The 17,943-nt window shown below is 41.9% G+C and overlaps 1 protein-coding gene and 2 pseudogenes across 1 annotated transcript in view; all 3 read left to right on the plus strand.

Moving 5' to 3' along the window:
• LOC148502622 (uncharacterized) overlaps nt 1-17,943 on the plus strand; it is a 158,271-nt gene that overhangs the window by 103,681 nt on the left and 36,647 nt on the right. The gene's annotated exons all lie outside the window — the stretch shown is intronic.
• On the plus strand, nt 10,136-11,425 carry LOC148502623 (uncharacterized; annotated as a pseudogene).
• LOC148502624 (uncharacterized) lies at nt 11,470-16,201 on the plus strand (annotated as a pseudogene).

Here is a 17,943-nt window from a genome sequence, read left to right on the forward strand (position 1 = left end):
GGTTTATGCAGAAGGAGCACGTCTGTAATTACCTAAGTCAGCATCAGTTGGTTTATGCAGAAGGAGCACGTCTGTAATTACCTAAGTCAGCATCAGTTGGTTTATGCAGAAGGAGCACGTCTGTAATTACCTAAGTCAGCACCAGTTGGTTCAGATTCGAGTGATGATACTGAGGAATTAAAATCAATTTATTATGAACATGATGTTGTAAAATCTGATCCTGAACAGTCTGTTGGGGAAACAAAGGATAAAACTGCTTATGAGCTTAAAAAAGAAAAAGCAGCAAAGTTACAATCTGAGGCAATGATTACTAAGGAAACCTAGAGAAGTGCAGGAAAATATAAGGACTAAGGCCCTCATTCAGAGCCGTACGCTCTGAGCAGAGCGCACGCTCTGAATGAGGGCCGCCCTCCATAAAAATGGAGCGTCCTCCTGGACGCTCGTATAGCTGTGGGTCACCACCCACAGCCTATACGAGCGTACAGTTTGATGGCCGCAATGGTCGTGACCATCGCGACCATCGAAACTGCGAGCCGGAGCCTGCGGTTGAGGTTTTCAACCGCAAGCTCCGGAGTGATTTTGGCTCTATCAGAGCCAAAATCACTCCCACTGACATCACTAGTGATGTCAGTGGGCCGGCTTCTGACGGGAGTCCTTCGCTCGTCGCGTCTGGCGCATGCGCACGACGGAGCTCCCTCCATCGTGCGCATGCTCAGTGCACACCATCGACCCACTTGCGAGCGGACAGCCGCTTGCGAGTGGGTCTGAATCAGGGCCTAAGACAGTGACATTACAGCCTGTGTGTGTATATACAGAGCCAGGAGAGCAGGGAGGGAAAGATAGATTGGTTCCGCTGTGGGCCCCATGGAGACAGACAGATTTGCAGCCTTAATGCAGAATTTACCTGACCCAAAAAAGAATTTGCAGAAAAGTTGTAAATATGTTGAAACTTTATCATTATTACATGAGCCCACAGGGAAAGATTGGAAGCAGCTTATGTTAGCTATGTGGCCAGAGAACAGTGTAACATCTGAAGATATCATTACTGAGGTTATGCTTAATGCTATGCAGCTAACAGCAAAAGAACGGAAAACAGTTGTTAAATGAGTTGAGGAACAGTTGAAGCTACGTAGTGTTTCCACAGCAGATTGTATGGTCTAAACTGTATCAGACTAACAGGATCTCTCTGAGGAACAGTTGAAGCTACGTAGTGTTTCCACAGCAGATTGTATGGTCTAAACTGTATCAGACTAACAGGATCTCTCTGAGGAACAGTTGAAGCTACGTAGTGTTTCCACAGCAGATTGTATGGTCTAAACTGTATCAGACTAAACCGGATCTCTCTGAGGAACAGTTGAAGCTACGTAGTGTTTCCACAGCAGATTGTATGGTCTAACTGTATGAGACTAACAGGAACTCTCTGAGGAACAGCTGAAGCTACGTAGTGTTTCCACAGCAGATTGTATGGTCTAAACTGTATCAGACTAAACAGGATCTCTCTGAGGAACAGCTGAAGCTACGTAGTGTTTCCACAGCAGATTGTATGGTCTAAACTGTATCAAACTAAACCGGATCTCTTTGAGAAATAGCTGAAGCTACATAGTGTTTCCACAGCAGATTGTATGGTCTAATTGTATCAGACTAACAGGATCTCTCTGAGGAACAGTTGAAGCTACGTAGTGTTTCCACAGCAGATTGTATGGTCTAATTGTATCAGACTAAACAGGATCTCTCTGAGGAACAGTTGAAGCTACGTAGTGTTTCCACAGCAGATTGTATGGTCTAAACTGTATCAGACTAAACAGGATCTCTCTGAGGAACAGTTGAAGCTACGTAGTGTTTCCACAGCAGATTGTATGGTCTAAACCAGGGGTCTTCAAACTTGGCCCTCCAGATGCTGTGGAACTACACATCCCAGCATGCACAGTTTTAGCATGCTGTTCTATCAAAAAGGTGGCAGTGCATGCTGGGATGTGTAGTTCCACAGCAGCTGGAGGGCCTAGTTTGAAGACCCCTGGTCTAAACTGTATCAGACTAAACAGGATCTCTCTGAGGCAGTTGCTGATTATCATAAGAGGTTAATGGACAACCTATAAGATTTTGGTGGTATTACGGATGAGAATGTACAGGTTGCGTATATGGTAAAGGGATTGTTTATGGAAGGACTTAATGAGACATTATGTGAGAGGGTAACAATTCAGTATCCAGAATGGAAAGAGCAGACTTTCAGCTTTTTGGTGACTGCTGCTAAAAGACATGAGAGAAACATTTTGCAGAGAAAGTAAAAAACAAAAGAGAAATTAATGACATTACAGATTAGGAATCTGGAAAGTACTGTGCAGGATAACCGTAATAGAAATTGTTTTTCATGTGAAGAGTTTGGTCACTTTCAAAGCTGTGCCCGATGTTACTGTTACGACAGAGCATATTACCATTCCCAATGTGTCCCCCTCCCAGATTTATGGGCAGGAATGGGGAGTTCATTCCTGGATCCAGAGCAAGTTTTCACCCTCCTCCTCTTACTAGATTTTTTTTTTTCAAATATATTTATTTGATTTTTTTAAAAACAGAAACATACAATATATGTGGTATACCAAACATTGTGTCAGTCAGGGTTCAGCCTAGGATCGGCTATCTGTTACCTCCGTGCCAGCTTCCCCTGACTCCTTGTGGTCAGACGTCTGGTGCGAGATGCTGAGTATTCTGCCTTGGGTGCTTTTGTGGACTTCCATGGTCTGCTGTGTGTGTTGGGAATCGGAGTTCCCATCATGGGCTCCACCATGACATTTCCTCTGATGTGACAGTCCTCCTAACCAATGGTAGCACGATCTTCAGTCAGCTGATGCTGTGCTCCAATTATCTGCTACCCCTGGGTATAAATCCGCCTCCAGAACTCCTGGAAGTTGCCTGATCAACAGCTGTCACTCCTAGTGTACTAGGTGAGTTTTGTTCCAGGTCCCCTTGGTTTCCACTTCTAGTTACCAATGTTTTCCTGTGAGCAGCAGTGCGACCTACATCTCTGTCTGTATTATTGTTCAAGTGCACCCCATGGTGCAAAAGTGTGTCTGAACATCAATACCAGTCTCTCGAGTGCACCCCAAGGTGCAAAAGTGCATCTGCACATCAATACCAGTGTCTCTCTCGGGTGCACCCCATGGTGCAAAAGTGCATCTGCATGGCATTCCCTGTGTATCCTTTGTGTATTTACCCACGATGCTAAAGTGCGTCAGCACTCCTCTCCTAGTGTTTCCCTTGTGTGCTACCCCTCAGTGCAAATGTGCGTCCACACGCCATTCCCTGTGTATCCTTTGTGTGTTTACCCACGATGCTAAAGTGCGTCAGCACTCCTCTCCTAGTGTTTCCCTTGTGTGCTACCCCTCAGTGCAAATGTGCGTCCACACGCCATTCCCTGTGTATCCTTTGTGAGTTTACCTGTGGTGCTAAAGTGCATCAGCCCGGCATTTCTGTTAGTGTACCTCTCAAGTGTCAATCCCAGTGTACATCTCAAGTGCTAATTCTAAGTACCATCTTCTAGTTAACTGCTTGTGTACAGTGCCTTGGTTAGGAACTTTCCCTGGTCCATTTGATATCCACAGTCTCTATTCCCACGGAATCTTGGATACCTGGTCAAAGGACCGCGACCTGCCTGCAGGGTGCAGCTAAGCCCATATCCCACTTGGAGGGGTCACTGGTGAACATCTCCCTTCAGGTTAGACTCCGCACCATTGACCAGGTCTCCCATGTCCAAGATCTGTGGACGAGGAGTTCGGTTATCCAGGTCTCTCATCTCTGACTTCTGCCCTAAACTCAAAGCCACTAACGGCATACCTGACACATTGGTACATATATGTATACATATTTCAGAAATGCATTAAGTAAACCACTTTAATAATAAAAGCGGAACACAATAGAGGGAAAGAAAGGAGAAGGGAAAGAAAGGTAACAGAAAGGAGGTAATCTCAATACAAAGCAATACAATACAAATCAGTCATCTTTTGTGTCTTATATCTCTAAACAGCATGATGATACAGTAGCTTGTCATAAAGGTGAGGGAGTGTTTGTCTACTATACTGACTCTAAGAGACGTTTATAGAGGTACCATTCCCTTTTTTCAAATACTTTGAAGATACAAGGCTGGGTTTCTGCTGATAATGTCTCAATATATGGTCCCCATTTATGGTAGAATTTAATAACATCTTTCTCTATATTTATAAAGGTGGAATGACGATCGTGAAAAAGAATATTAAGCAGCATGTTATGAACTGTCGTGAGAGAAGGAGAAGACCTGGAGATCCATTATTTCAATATAGCTTTTTTGGCTGCTGTTACTAATATTATAAGGAAAGGTTGCATTTGTTTATGTAGGCCCTGTAATTTCCATTCTGTAAAATCTGCACATAAAAAAGCAGCCGGACATAACATAAAGGAGGTTGAAAATTTTGAATTAATAAAGTGTAGTATTTTATACCAAAAATGTCTAATGTGACCACATTCCCAAAAGTTGTGATAAAATGTAGCTGAAGGATGTTTGCATTTGGGGCAGGAGCCTGTCTCCTCCTCTACTAAATGCTTCCTCTGGGCTTGGAATATATAAGCACCATACAATGTGTTCACATGGACTTCTTGAAGAGAAGTAGATTGTAAAACACGTAGAACGGAGTCGTAGTGTAAAAATATATCAGTGTCTTGTGTTATTGAGGGTATATTCAATGCCCATGATTTAACCAAGCCTCTGATAATTAACACAGGTCATCTGTATCAAGTCTGGGTATAGGTATCTAGTCCTATAGGTATTTTGATGTATCAAATTCAACAGGGACATCATTGGATCAGGAAAGTCTTGTCCAGACATAGCTTTCGGGAGAATTAATATAATGACGCATTTGAATATAAGAGAAAAGATGGTATCGAGTCAGTCCATATTTTTCTTGAATAGCCTGATATGATAAAAGAAAGCCGCCAGGGTCAAATACATCTGCAATCTTTTTAATCCCCTTAAGTTGCAATCTATAGTAAGTAGCGTTTTCTATAACAGGTGTAAACATAGGATAACCCAAAAGGGAATAAGAGGCGATACACATGGGTTTCTCTTTAGGATTTTGTTTATCATCCACCATGTGTTAGATGATAATATTATTTTTCGAGACACATATATCTGAGAAGGTAAATGAGATTTAGGGGTGTGAAGCAAAGTACCTGGAGAATATGGATATAGGTGAGCACAATAGAATTCATAAGACGTGTAAATACTTCTTTCCCATAACCTATCTGCAATATATCGGGAAAATATAGAGTGGGAGAATTGTGAAAGATCAGGCGTCCCCAGACCCCCAATACTGCGTGTCTTCTGCAATATATTGGGAAAATATAGAGTGGGAGAACTGTGAGAGATCAGGCGTCCCCAGACCCCCAATACTGCGTGTCTTCTGCAATATATCGGGAAAATATAGAGTGGGAGAATTGTGAGAGATCAGGCATCCCCAGACCCCCAATACTGCGTGTCTTCTGCAATATATCGGGAAAATATAGAGTGGGAGAACTGTGAGAGATCAGGCGTCCCCGGACCCCCATTACTGCGTGTCTTCTGCAATATATCCGGAAAATATAGAGTGGGAGAACTGTGAGAGATCAGGCGTCCCCGGACCCCCATTACTGCGTGTCTTCTGCAATATATCGGGAAAATATAGAGTGGGAGAACTGTGAGAGATCAGGCGTCCCCGGACCCCCAATACTGCGTGTCTTCTGCAATATATCGGGAAAATATAGAGTGGGAGAATTGTGAGAGATCAGGCATCCCCAGACCCCCAATACTGCGTGTCTTCTGCAATATATCGGGAAAATATAGAGTGGGAGAATTGTGAGAGATCAGGCGTCCCCGGACCCCCAATACTGCGTGTCTTCTGCAATATATCCGGAAAATATAGAGTGGGAGAACTGTGAGAGATCAGGCGTCCCCGGACCCCCATTACTGCGTGTCTTCTGCAATATATCGGGAGAATATAGAGTGGGAGAACTGTGAGAGATCAGGCGTCCCCGGACCCCCAATACTGCGTGTCTTCTGCAAATTACAGCGAGAGGTTCTTCATTTACCATTTTTCCATATAAGTTTCTGAAAAGACTTTGACAATAGCTTAACATCCTTCTGCCGAATGTTTAAGGGAAGCATCTGCACAACATAGGACAGTTTAGGGAATACAATTGATTTTATAAGCACAACTCTTCCCATTAATGAAAGTGGTAGTAATTGGCATTTTTATAGCATTGCAGTAATACAAGTAATCACTGGTGTAAAATTAATGTTATAGAGAGTAGATAATAGGGAAGTAATTTGTATTCCTAAATATTTAAATTTGGTAGTCACCACTTTAATGTCTTGGAAAGATTCCCCTAATAAAATTGTATTCCTTGCTGTTCCCAACGGCAAAAGTTCAGATTTATTGATATTAATTTTGTACCCAAAAAATGTTCCAAATTCTGAAATGATATCAAAAACTATAGGAAGGGAATAATTTGGATGGGATAAAAATAAAAGCATATTATCTGCAAATGAAGCTACGCGAAGATCTACTACATTTATGTTAATGCCTTGAAAGTCTGGGGAATGTCTGATAGCTATAGCTAAGGGTTCTAAAGACCTCTTGCTAGATTTTATAGAGCAGGTTTTTGCCCCCCTCCTAATGCTGGGTTTTACACTCCTCGGTTTAAGCCACACGGCCTTTTGTTCATAAGGGAGGGGTCAATTCTTTAGCTCACCCATAGGATGAGGCATGCACCCATATGTTTGCATTGCAGGTGCCTGAACCTACAATACAAATACAAGTAGGTAATGATATTTACCCTTTCTTACTAGATACAGGTGCTGAGTGTAGTGTCTTAAAGGACAAAGGGACTATTGAAAAAAACATCACAGAGAGTTCAAGTAGTAGGAATTACTGGTGAAATGATGACTCTCCCAGTTTCTACAAGACGACATTACACTAAGACGGATTTCTACAACAGATGCAATTATTCTTTCAGCAAAATCTCCATCAAATTTGTTAAGAAGAGATTTGCTGTGTAAACTGCAATGTACAATTTACTGTACTCTGGATGGAGTCATTTTCCAGGAAATTACACAGAGGATGTGCAGGCGTACTTGGATATGGCACACATTCCTACACCTATATAGCCGGTGATTCTTACTCCAGAGACTGAACAATTATTAGAAGTTCCAGAAAACTCTGGACAACAGATTCACAGGATGTTGGGTTGATGAATGATGCCACCGCCTGTACCTCAGTACCCATTAAAACCAGAAGCAGAGGTGGGTATAGAACCAGTTATCCAATCTCTCCTAACAAAAGGAATATTGGTGAAATGGTGAGTCCAGCTAATACTCCAGTATATCCAATTCCAAAGAAAAAAACGAGTACGGCTACAGGTAAAGATATGGGTTGGCGCTTAGTGCAGGATTTAAGAGCTTTAAACAAAGTGGTAAAGTCACATTTTCCAGTAGTTCCGAATCCTGCAACCATTCTGATGCAGATACCTGAGGATACAACTCATTTTTCAGTTATAGATTTGTGCAGTGCTTTCTTTTCAGTACCAATATATCCAGAATCACAGTATCTATTTACCCTTACTATTAAAGGTATTCAATACACCTGGACTAGGCTTAGTCAAGGGTTTGTGGATTCACCAAGTATTTTCTCCCAGTACTTGCAAAATAACTTACAATCTTTTGTTCCAACAGGTGGTTCCATTCTTAATCAATATGTGGATGATCTGCTATTGTGTTCCAAGTCTTTTGAGGCGTCGCTAGAAGATACTAAACAATTATTGTGTTTTCTTTAAGAAGCAGGTCACAAGGTTTCAAGAGAGAAGATTCAGCTCTGTTCTGAAAAGGTTAAATACCTAGGTCATTGCTTGGCACCAGGCCAGACACCTAGATCCACAAATGATTGGTATAATTGATAACCATCCTTTGCCTAAGACACAAAAGGAGGTGCGTGCATTTCTAGGAATGACTCAATGTTGCAGACAATGGATACCAGGGTTCTCTTCAGTAGCATTACCTTTGCAGAAATTAATTTCTCATAATCAACCTCAACTTGTACAACATACACCTGAGACAACTGAATCATTTAAGAAAATTAAGGAACTTCTGGCTGCATCCCCGGCACTGGGTCTCCCACATTACAAATTGCCCTTTCAACTTTTTTGTACAGATGACAAGAACTCGGACATAGGCGTGTTAGCTCAAAAACATGGGGACATGCATAGACCAATTGGTTATTTCAGTCCACAGCTCCACGCAGTTGCAAGAGCTCTGCCTACTTGTCTCAAAGCAGCTGCGGCTTTACTCGTAGATAAGACTCAAGACATTGTGCTCCAGCATGAATCGCATTTAGATGTTCCACATGCTGTAGCTCAGTTACTAAACAACTCTCAGACCAGACATGTTGGCAGCCAGATTTTCATGTTGGGAGATTGATCTTTTAACACCTACTAATGTACATATCCACAAGTGTACCACCCTCATTCCTGCTACATTGTTACCCATCTTTTCCTCAAAGCGGGGAGAGGAGAGATTTGAGGAAAAGGGGTTGATGAGCATGATTGCATGAAATACATGAGACAAAACTTTTCTGTAAGACCAGACATTTCTGAAGTTCCATTAGAAAATCCTGAATTGTTTTTGTCACTGATGGCAGCTGTCACAGACAAACACATGACGGCTCTTTGGTGACAGGGTATGCAGTGACTACACAGGATGAGATAGTGGAAGATAACCCATTGGGTCTACCACATTCAGCCCAGGTGGCAGAATTTACAGCCTTAATAAGAGCATGTAAGCTAGCTGAAGGTAAAAGAGTTACCATCTATACTGACTCCAGATATGGGTTTGGGGTTGTTCAGGATTTTGGTCAATTTGGAGGCATAGGCGTTATCTCACAGCTTCAGGAACCCCAATTTCACATGCACATACAGTCAAAGAGCTGATTGAAGCAATACAACTATCAAAAGAAGTCGCAGTGATGAAGTGTCAGGCACATACTAAACAGAATGACACCATTTCCATGGGAAATAGATTAGCTGACACAGAAGCAAGAGAAGCAGTTAGTGAGGAGCCAGTGGTAAGCACTAAATTGATGTTTAAGGAAATTAAATTTCATCTATTAAAACAATGTCAGGAAAACACTTCTCACAATGAGGTTAATACTTGAAATCTAAGAAATTGTAACAAAGGGAAGATGGTGTTTGGGTGGATGCAGAAGGAAGACCAGTGGCACCAAAGGCGTTACTACCATCCCTTGCAGAAGGTGCTCATGGACTAGTACATTTAGGAGCAGATAATATGAATCGCATTGTGCAATCTTATTGGTGTGCTCCATGTTTCATGTCAGTGGCTAGAGCCAAACGTCAAGGTTGTGTAATTTGCCTGAAAAACAATATGGGGAAAACTGTACCTACAAAGGTAAAACATCTACCAAATTCCACAGGTCCTTTCCAGAGATTGCAAATTGATTATATTCAGTTACCAGAGTCCAGAGGGTTCAAGTATGTTTTGGTTTGTATGTTCAGCAGGTGGATTGAAGGATGGTCTATGGCCACCGATACTGCGCAAATTGCAGCTAAGAAAATTTAGCAAGAATTTGTATGTAAATATGGTTTACCTCGTGTTATTGAATGTGACAGGGGAACTCATTTTCCAGGAAAAGTGTTTCAGAAAATGTGTGAAATGATAGGAATAGAATCAAAATTGTATACTCCGTATTATCCAAAGCGTCAGCCAAAGTTGAGAGACAGAACGGGGTTATTAAAAATAGGCTAGCCAAACTTACAAGAGACAGGAATGGCGTGGCCCGAAGCCCTACCTTTGGTGCTTCATAGCATACGAACCACACCTAATCTCTCGCCTTATGAGTTACTTTTTGGACTGCAACCATGATACGTTAAAATTGACTTAAAAATGCAACATGATGACTGTTCAATATGTCATACAATTGTCTAAACAGTTGCAAGATCTGAGAAAAGCTCAACAAGATGTTCAACCAGCATCTGCAATTGGTCCAGCACATGAGATACAGCCTGGAGACTATGTTATGATAAGAATTTTTTTTATGTTCTGGTTCCCTTACAGATCGATGGGATGGTCATTGGCAAGTACTGCTGACAACAGACACAGCTGTAACGATGCTGAGGACACCTGGATTCACGGCTCTCAATGCAAAAAGGTCAGAGATCCAAGCTTAAAGGGACCAAAAGACTCAGACTCAAGTGCTGAAATAGAGACCGAATTATATCTGAAAGAACTCTTCAAGCAAGATGGAAGTGATTGCTTGCCACAGACTGCAGGCCTAGACTGATGCAAAACAGAACTCTTAACATTGTTGTCTGCGTGTTGGGTTTTTTTTCCTAGTTATTTCAGTAGTGGGACTGATTTTTGCTGGAGAGTGAGCGAGGGTTCATGGTCTCGTAACTATACATCCAATAGTGTGGATGGGGTTTATTTTAATAAGTAATTTCCTTCCTCTTTTCTAAGCAAGAAAACAAGAGAGCTAAATGACCATTTGTCAGAAGACTGATTTACCATCCATTGAAAAGTGTATTTGTGACGAATATATATTGTATATTGTGGTGTATGGACAATATTGGTTATTATTCAGAGGACTATCCCATTCAACAATATCATGCATTGTTGGGTAAAGTATTAAATGTTACTAACTGTTGGATGTGCACCAGAACTCCATTATTAAGTGGAGATATGCCACTGACACCGGAACCAGCTTTTCACACTGACATTAATAAGACACATACATTAGAGACTTGTGAGGACTGTTTTCCTAAAAGGTCTATTCAGAAGGTTACTGATACTTATAATCTGACATATCCTCCAGTGATTACATTAGCTGCACATGTAAGTGAATATATTCCTTTTTGTTTTAATAAAACAATTTATGAAATGCAACAAGTTACACCTCATATTTGGACAACTGCAGGATTGTATACTATTCCTAGGCCCGAACACCCAATACAGATAGGAAAGGCTGAGACAGGTTACTGCAATAGGATCATTACTATGCACAAGCTCTATGCTCCTCAATGTGACAAATTCTGTAAGGTCTTCTGAAACCGGATTGTGTAACATGCACCACCGATTTTTATAATGAATCATTTGATTATACATTTCCTTTGAGGAAACCCAGGAATACAGAGGATAATGAAACAGAGAAAGGCAGTAAGGTAGAAGGTCAGGCAAATGGTGAGGAAGATACTAGGACAGAGAGTGGGCCACAACAGGAGATATGTCACACGTCACCTGGGAATGATAGTTGCTACTATGGTATTAGGATTTGATATTCCTTTCCTTTTGCCAAATGATCTCGATTACATATGTGGAAAATATGCTTACAAACTGTCGAAGTCAAATAATTGGTTGTGATCGTTTGCAGATTGTTATCTGCCGATCACATCGTCGATGGTTCTATGAAGAGCAAATTGGACGAAACTCTGCGACTGCGCAATCCAGTGCGCAGAATTGCGTTACCCACACAACCTCACTGACGCACATTTTTACTATAGATGCATACACATAGATGATCTCATAGACGCTGTTATGCGAACGTACATTTGCACCTTAGCTATTGTTAGCATAATCATGTACAGCGCAATCTTGCGCTGTACACTTCCCCTACACATTGTGCACCTTTTTGCACTGTAAGACGCACAATGCATACTCTCATATAAATGTGATATAAAAACACATTGATAGGTGCCTATATACCCATTTAAGTACACGTGGACGTGCGTGAGCTTACTGAAGTATATACACATTGATGGCCTTCTACATAGTTTTGAACACAGATGCACATTAGCGACCACAATCATATACACATATTTACACGTATAAAAGGTTCCTGCACAATATGGTTCATGTTAAAGATGTTATAATACGAAATGCATGCATTTGATATCTAAGGTATAAAACAATGTAAGCATATCATGTTTAGTATCCAACTGATGCTCTATTTCTTTACAGGCTTCCGGTTCTGACAACGAGGAAGCCGCATCGTGTGTTCCCGAAATATGGATCGTAGAGATTATGGTTATATTTGGAAATGTTGTATGCAATAAACTGGCTAGTTTAGATTAGTTATGCAGCGGGAAGACTACACAAACAGCTCCAAGACCAAGCCATCCCCCTAATGACATCATATGAACTGTCCAATGAGAAGATCAAGCTGGAACAAGAGCCAATGAAGTGTTTGTCTGTCCCCATTGTGTTGATACATCCTGTAGGAGTATATATGTTTGCGCAATGGACTAGGGGCCTGATTCAGAGCCGTTCGCTATTTGTGGTCGTTCGTTCAAAAACAAGGGGTGGCTATTCAAATGATCCGTTCGCAAATTGCAGTCTGTTCCTACCTCTAAGTCTGAACGAGCGAGCAAAACATACGCTAGTTTTTTTGATAAAAACGCCCCCTGGCCGCACGCACCATACGTCATGTCCGCTATTTATTAGATTAATCGAGTACATCGTACAGCGTATGAACTGCTCGCTATTCTTGTGGTTGGTGTTTTCAACCGCTATTTTGCGAGCAGTTCTGAGTTAAAAAAAAACAAGTGACGTGGTCAATGACGCTGCTGTATTAAATATGCACTCCCTTAAAACGCCTGTTTTGACCTTTAAGCACGCCTGCGTTCGGATCTCCACTCCCCATTTTCAAGCACCTTCCCCTGTTACCACCCACATACGCCTCATTCTGTCACTCAAAATAGCAGGCATTCGCTATATTGCGAGCACATGAATTTCGGCCGCACTGACTGGTTCGCGCATGCGTATAACGATCCGTACGCATGCGCAGATGTGCGAACATCGCTCGCAACGAGCGTACTGCCGCTAGCGAGTGGCTCTGAATGAGGGCCTAGGTCAGTAGTCGTTACCTGTTTGATGACCACAGACGTCTGGATTGATCGGCTGGGACCTGGTACCAGGGCACAAGCGCATGTATTTGGCTGTAACCTTGTATTATAATTCTATTTACGCTCATTGTCTAGATCAAAGCGTGTATTATTTTATGAGATACACCAGAGAGTGTAGGGAGGAGACTGGTAAGATCACTGGGCTGGTAACACACCATGACTTGATGCTCCTTCCACATAGGTGGATTGTTGTTTAGCTCGGGCATTACATACAATGTCCAGTGCACAACCCTCATTTGCCTGCGGGGAGATATAAACAGCCACCACGGTCACTGATTAGATTTCTCTAGGCAAATAAAAGGGCCTGCATTTATCAACAGACATTCCACATCTATGGAACAGAGGGCCTAATTCAGACCCGCTCACAAGCGGGTCGATGTTAGCCCAGTGCGCATGCGCATGACGGAGGCGGCTCCGTCGTGCGCATGCTGGAGACCCGGATACCGATGGGGAAGCTGTTGCTATGGGTCTCGCTACAAAGGGGGCGTGCTGTCGATGGTGAGTGCCAGCGCACCCCCTTTGGTGGGCGTGGCTGGCCAGATGGATATGCCTACCATCTGGGGCCGGCCCCACTGACAACACAAGTCATGTCAGTGGGAGTGCTTTCGGCTCTGATAGAGCCAAAAGCACTCTAGGGCTTGCGGCAACGAGACCCTACCACAAGGGTCTCGTCGCAAGCCCGATGGTCTTGATCATCGCGACCATCTTCCTGGCCGCTCGCTATAGCTGTGGGTAGTCACCCACAGCTATACGAGCAGTCAGGAGGCCGCTCTAAAATTTCAGAGGGCCGGCCCTGATTCAGAGCGAGCGCTCTGTCAGAGCGTCCGGCTCTGAATCAGGGCCAGAAAGTCTAAATAAAGGCAGCATTGGAGCACCACATATTCTTCACGTAAATACAGAGGCTACGGGCTTGCAGATCACTCGTGCACGGTGGTAGATGAAAACCAATGGTGGTTTATTGTACCAAATGGGTGATATAGAGCACAGCACACTTCAGTAATACAATTCCACTTGGCAGTTCCCACAATGATTCCCTGGCAGACTATCACCTCTTAGCCTAGGACCAAGGACTCATCTCTCCAGCCCTCAGAGTAATCCTCCTTTATCACCTTTCTAATACCCTCGGCAGTTCCTGCTCAGGGGAGTTACCAAAGGTTCAGATTGGTAGGGTGTTTGTACTATCCAGTCCCCACTACCTCCCCCAAGTGTCATCTCTCAGGTGATGCCCTGCTGGGTCCGACTCCTGACTCTCTGGCAATAGGGAGTAAACAGAAGGGACAATGATACCTTAATTCACTCAACCCTTGAGTGTCAACTGTGGAGGGAGAATTTAACCTGTGAAGTGCTTTTACAAGGAGATGTCACACAGGGCCGGTGTTAGGCACCTCCTGCAAACTGTAAATTTGTCCCCTCATATAGTTAGCATTCTCATATTTCTAATACAGCAGCAAATGGTTCCAATGGTAAAGTCTCTAACTACAAAGTGTGAGGTGATAGGTTTGAATCCCAGGATTGACTGAATTTTAAATTAAGGAGAATGTGAAGTAGCTTCATATAGTTAGAAGTCACAGGTTTCTAATGTAGTAGCGACGGGCTACTACATTGGTAAGGTGACTGACTGCAAAGTATGAGGTGCTACGTTTGAATCCCTTTTAGGACTGTATTTTAAATGACAGAGAATGTAAAGTAGCTTCATATAGTTAGAATGCACAGGCTCCATCGTAGCAGCAAATTTCTCTATAGGTATGTTGTCTAACTGCAAAGTAGAGGTGACAGGTTAGAGTCCAAACTATGGGCCTGATTCAGAGCCGTTCGCTATTTGTGGTCGTTCGTTCAAAAACAAGGGGTGGCTATTCAAATGATCCGTTCGCAAATTGCAGTCTGTTCCCACCTCTAAGTCTGAACGAGCGAGCAAAACTTACGCTCGTTTATTTGATAAAAACGCCCCCTGGCCGCACGCACCATACGTCATGTCCGCTATTTATTAGATTAATCGAGTACATCGTACAGCGTATGAACTGCTCGCTATTCTTGTGGTTGGTGTTTTCAACCGCTATTTTGCGAGCAGTTCTGAGTTAAAAAAAACCAAGTGACGTGGTCAATGACGCTGCTGTATTAATTATGCACTCCCTTAAAACGCCCGTTTTGACCTTTAAGCACGCCTGCGTTCGGATCTCCACTCCCCGTTTTCAAGCACCTTCCCCTGTTACCACCCACATACGCCTCATTCTGTCACTCAAAATAGCAGGCCCTCGCTATATTGCGTACCAACGATTTTCGGCCGCACTGACTGGTTCGTGCATGCGTACTAAAAACCGTACGCATGCGCAGATGTGCGAACATCGCTCGCAACGAGCATACTGCCGCTAGCGAGTGGCTCTGAATGAGGGCCTAGGTCAGTAGTCGTTACCTGTTTGATGACCACAGACGTCTGGATTGATCGGCTGGGACCTGGTACCAGGGCACAAGCGCATGTATTTGGCTGTAACCTTGTATTATAATTCTATTTACGCTCATTGTCTAGATCAAAGCGTGTATTATTTATTTTGTTGAATAATATAACTTTTTGTGCTTTGGAACCACTATTGGGCTGGTCTACAATTATTATTGTGTGCAACGCTATACAGCGACTTTAAGGATATAGGAATTAATAGGAATCCATAAAATAGTTACCAATCAATTCAGAAGGTATTTGATATTTAAGTCGAGTGATACCACAATTTTATGCCATAACTTATGATTTGCAAAAAGTTCTTTTGCAGGGTACCAATATTGGACGTTCTGAAAGAGACATTGTTCCGGTGAATAAAAAGTACATCCCTCTGATACATTCCTCTGTTAAATATCAAATTGGTACTTTGCTAACTTTCTTACATCTGGTAATTGGGGATATTTGGAAAATCAACAAGAGATTATTGATCTGGCTGAGTTTATGGACAATGTGACTGAACTTTATGATGAGACTTTCAGATAAGTCGGACTTGAGTTAAAAGCATTTCGAAATGAACTATTGCAACACCGCCTAGTGCTAGACTATCTAACTGCACAAGCTGGAGGATACTGTCTTACTCTAGAAACAAATCTGGGAGTTCATTGTTGCAATTATCTGACCAATGACACTACTGATCCGGAAGCTGTAATTACTAATTACATGAATGAGGCTCATGATATGAAAGAAAAATTTCGCCATATACATTATGATTTTCGGAAAACAATTGATGGTGATCATGGTTAGTTCCTAGTAAATGGGTTTCAGGATTTGGAAAATGGTTTACCGATTTGTTTCATGCTATGACAAAGTTTATTCTTGCTATTATGATCTTGGTTCTTCTCATCTATGCAGTCTACCGATGTGGCCTATGCTGTATTCAAGGGCTAAACAGAGAAGCAGCTACAGGACGAGGGAAACAGGAACACATTACAATAAAGGGACACGTGGGATATGGAGGAGCTTTATGTTCCAGTGTAATCTATAAATATGACATGTACAATACAGAGACACGTGGGATAGATATGGAGGAGCTTTATGTTCCAGTATAATCTATAAATATGACACATGTACAATACAGAGACACGTGGGATAGATATGGAGGAGCTTTATGTTCCAGTGTAATCTATAAATATGACACATGTACAATAAAGAGACACCTGGGATAGATATGGAGGAGCTTTATGTTCCAGTGTAATCTATAAATATGACACATATACAATAAAGAGACACCTGGGATAGATATGGAGGAGCTTTATGTTCCAGTGTAATCTATAAATATGACACATGTACAATAAAGAGACACCTGGGATAGATATGGAGGAGCTTTATGTTCCAGTGTAATCTATAAATATGACACATATACAATAAAGAGACACCTGGGATAGATATGGAGGAGCTTTATGTTCCAGTGTAATCTATAAATATGACACATGTACAATACAGAGACACGTGGGATAGATATGGAGGAGCTTTATGTTCCAGTGTAATCTATAAATATGACACATGTACAATACAGAGACACCTGGGATAGATATAGAGGAGCTTTATGTTCCAGTGTAATCTATACATATGTCACATGTACAATACAGAGACAAATGGGATAGATATAGAGGAGCTTTATGTTCCAGTATAATCTATAAATATGACACATGTACAATAGACACCTGGGATAGATATGGAGGAGCTTTATGTTCCAGTGTAATCTATAAATATCACATATGTACAATACAGAGACACCTGGGATAGATATGGAGGAGCTTTATGTTCCAGTGTAATCTATAAATATGACACATGTACAATACAGAGACACGTGGGATAGATATGGAGGAGCTTTATGTTCCAGTGTAATCTATAAATATGACACATGTACAATAAAGAGACACCTGGGATAGATATGGAGGAGCTTTATGTTCCAGTGTAATCTATAAATATGACACATGTACAATAAAGAGACACCTGGGATAGATATGGAGGAGCTTTATGTTCCAGTGTAATTTATATATATGTCAAATGTACAATACAGAGACACCTGGGATGGATATGGAGGAGCTTTATGTTCCAGTGTAATCTATAAATATGACACATGTACAATAAAGAGACACCTGGGATAGATATGGAGGAGCTTTATGTTCCAGTGTAATCTATACATATGTCACATGTACAATAAAGAGACACCTGGGATAGATATGGAGGAGCTTTATGTTCCAGTATAATCTATAAATATGACACATGTACAATAAAGAGACACCTGGGATAGATATGGAGGAGCTTTATGTTCCAGTGTAATCTATACATATGTCACATGTACAATACAGAGACAAATGGGATAGATATGGAGGAGCTTTATGTTCCAGTATAATCTATAAATATGACACATGTACAATAAAGAGACACCTGGGATAGATATGGAGGAGCTTTATGTTCCAGTGTAATCTATACATATGTCACATGTACAATACAGAGACAAATGGGATAGATATGGAGGA

Source organism: Taudactylus pleione, unplaced genomic scaffold (assembly GCF_031769625.1).
Source record: "Taudactylus pleione unplaced genomic scaffold, aTauple2 ptg000488l, whole genome shotgun sequence".
NCBI classification, from domain to species: Eukaryota; Metazoa; Chordata; class Amphibia; order Anura; family Myobatrachidae; genus Taudactylus; species Taudactylus pleione.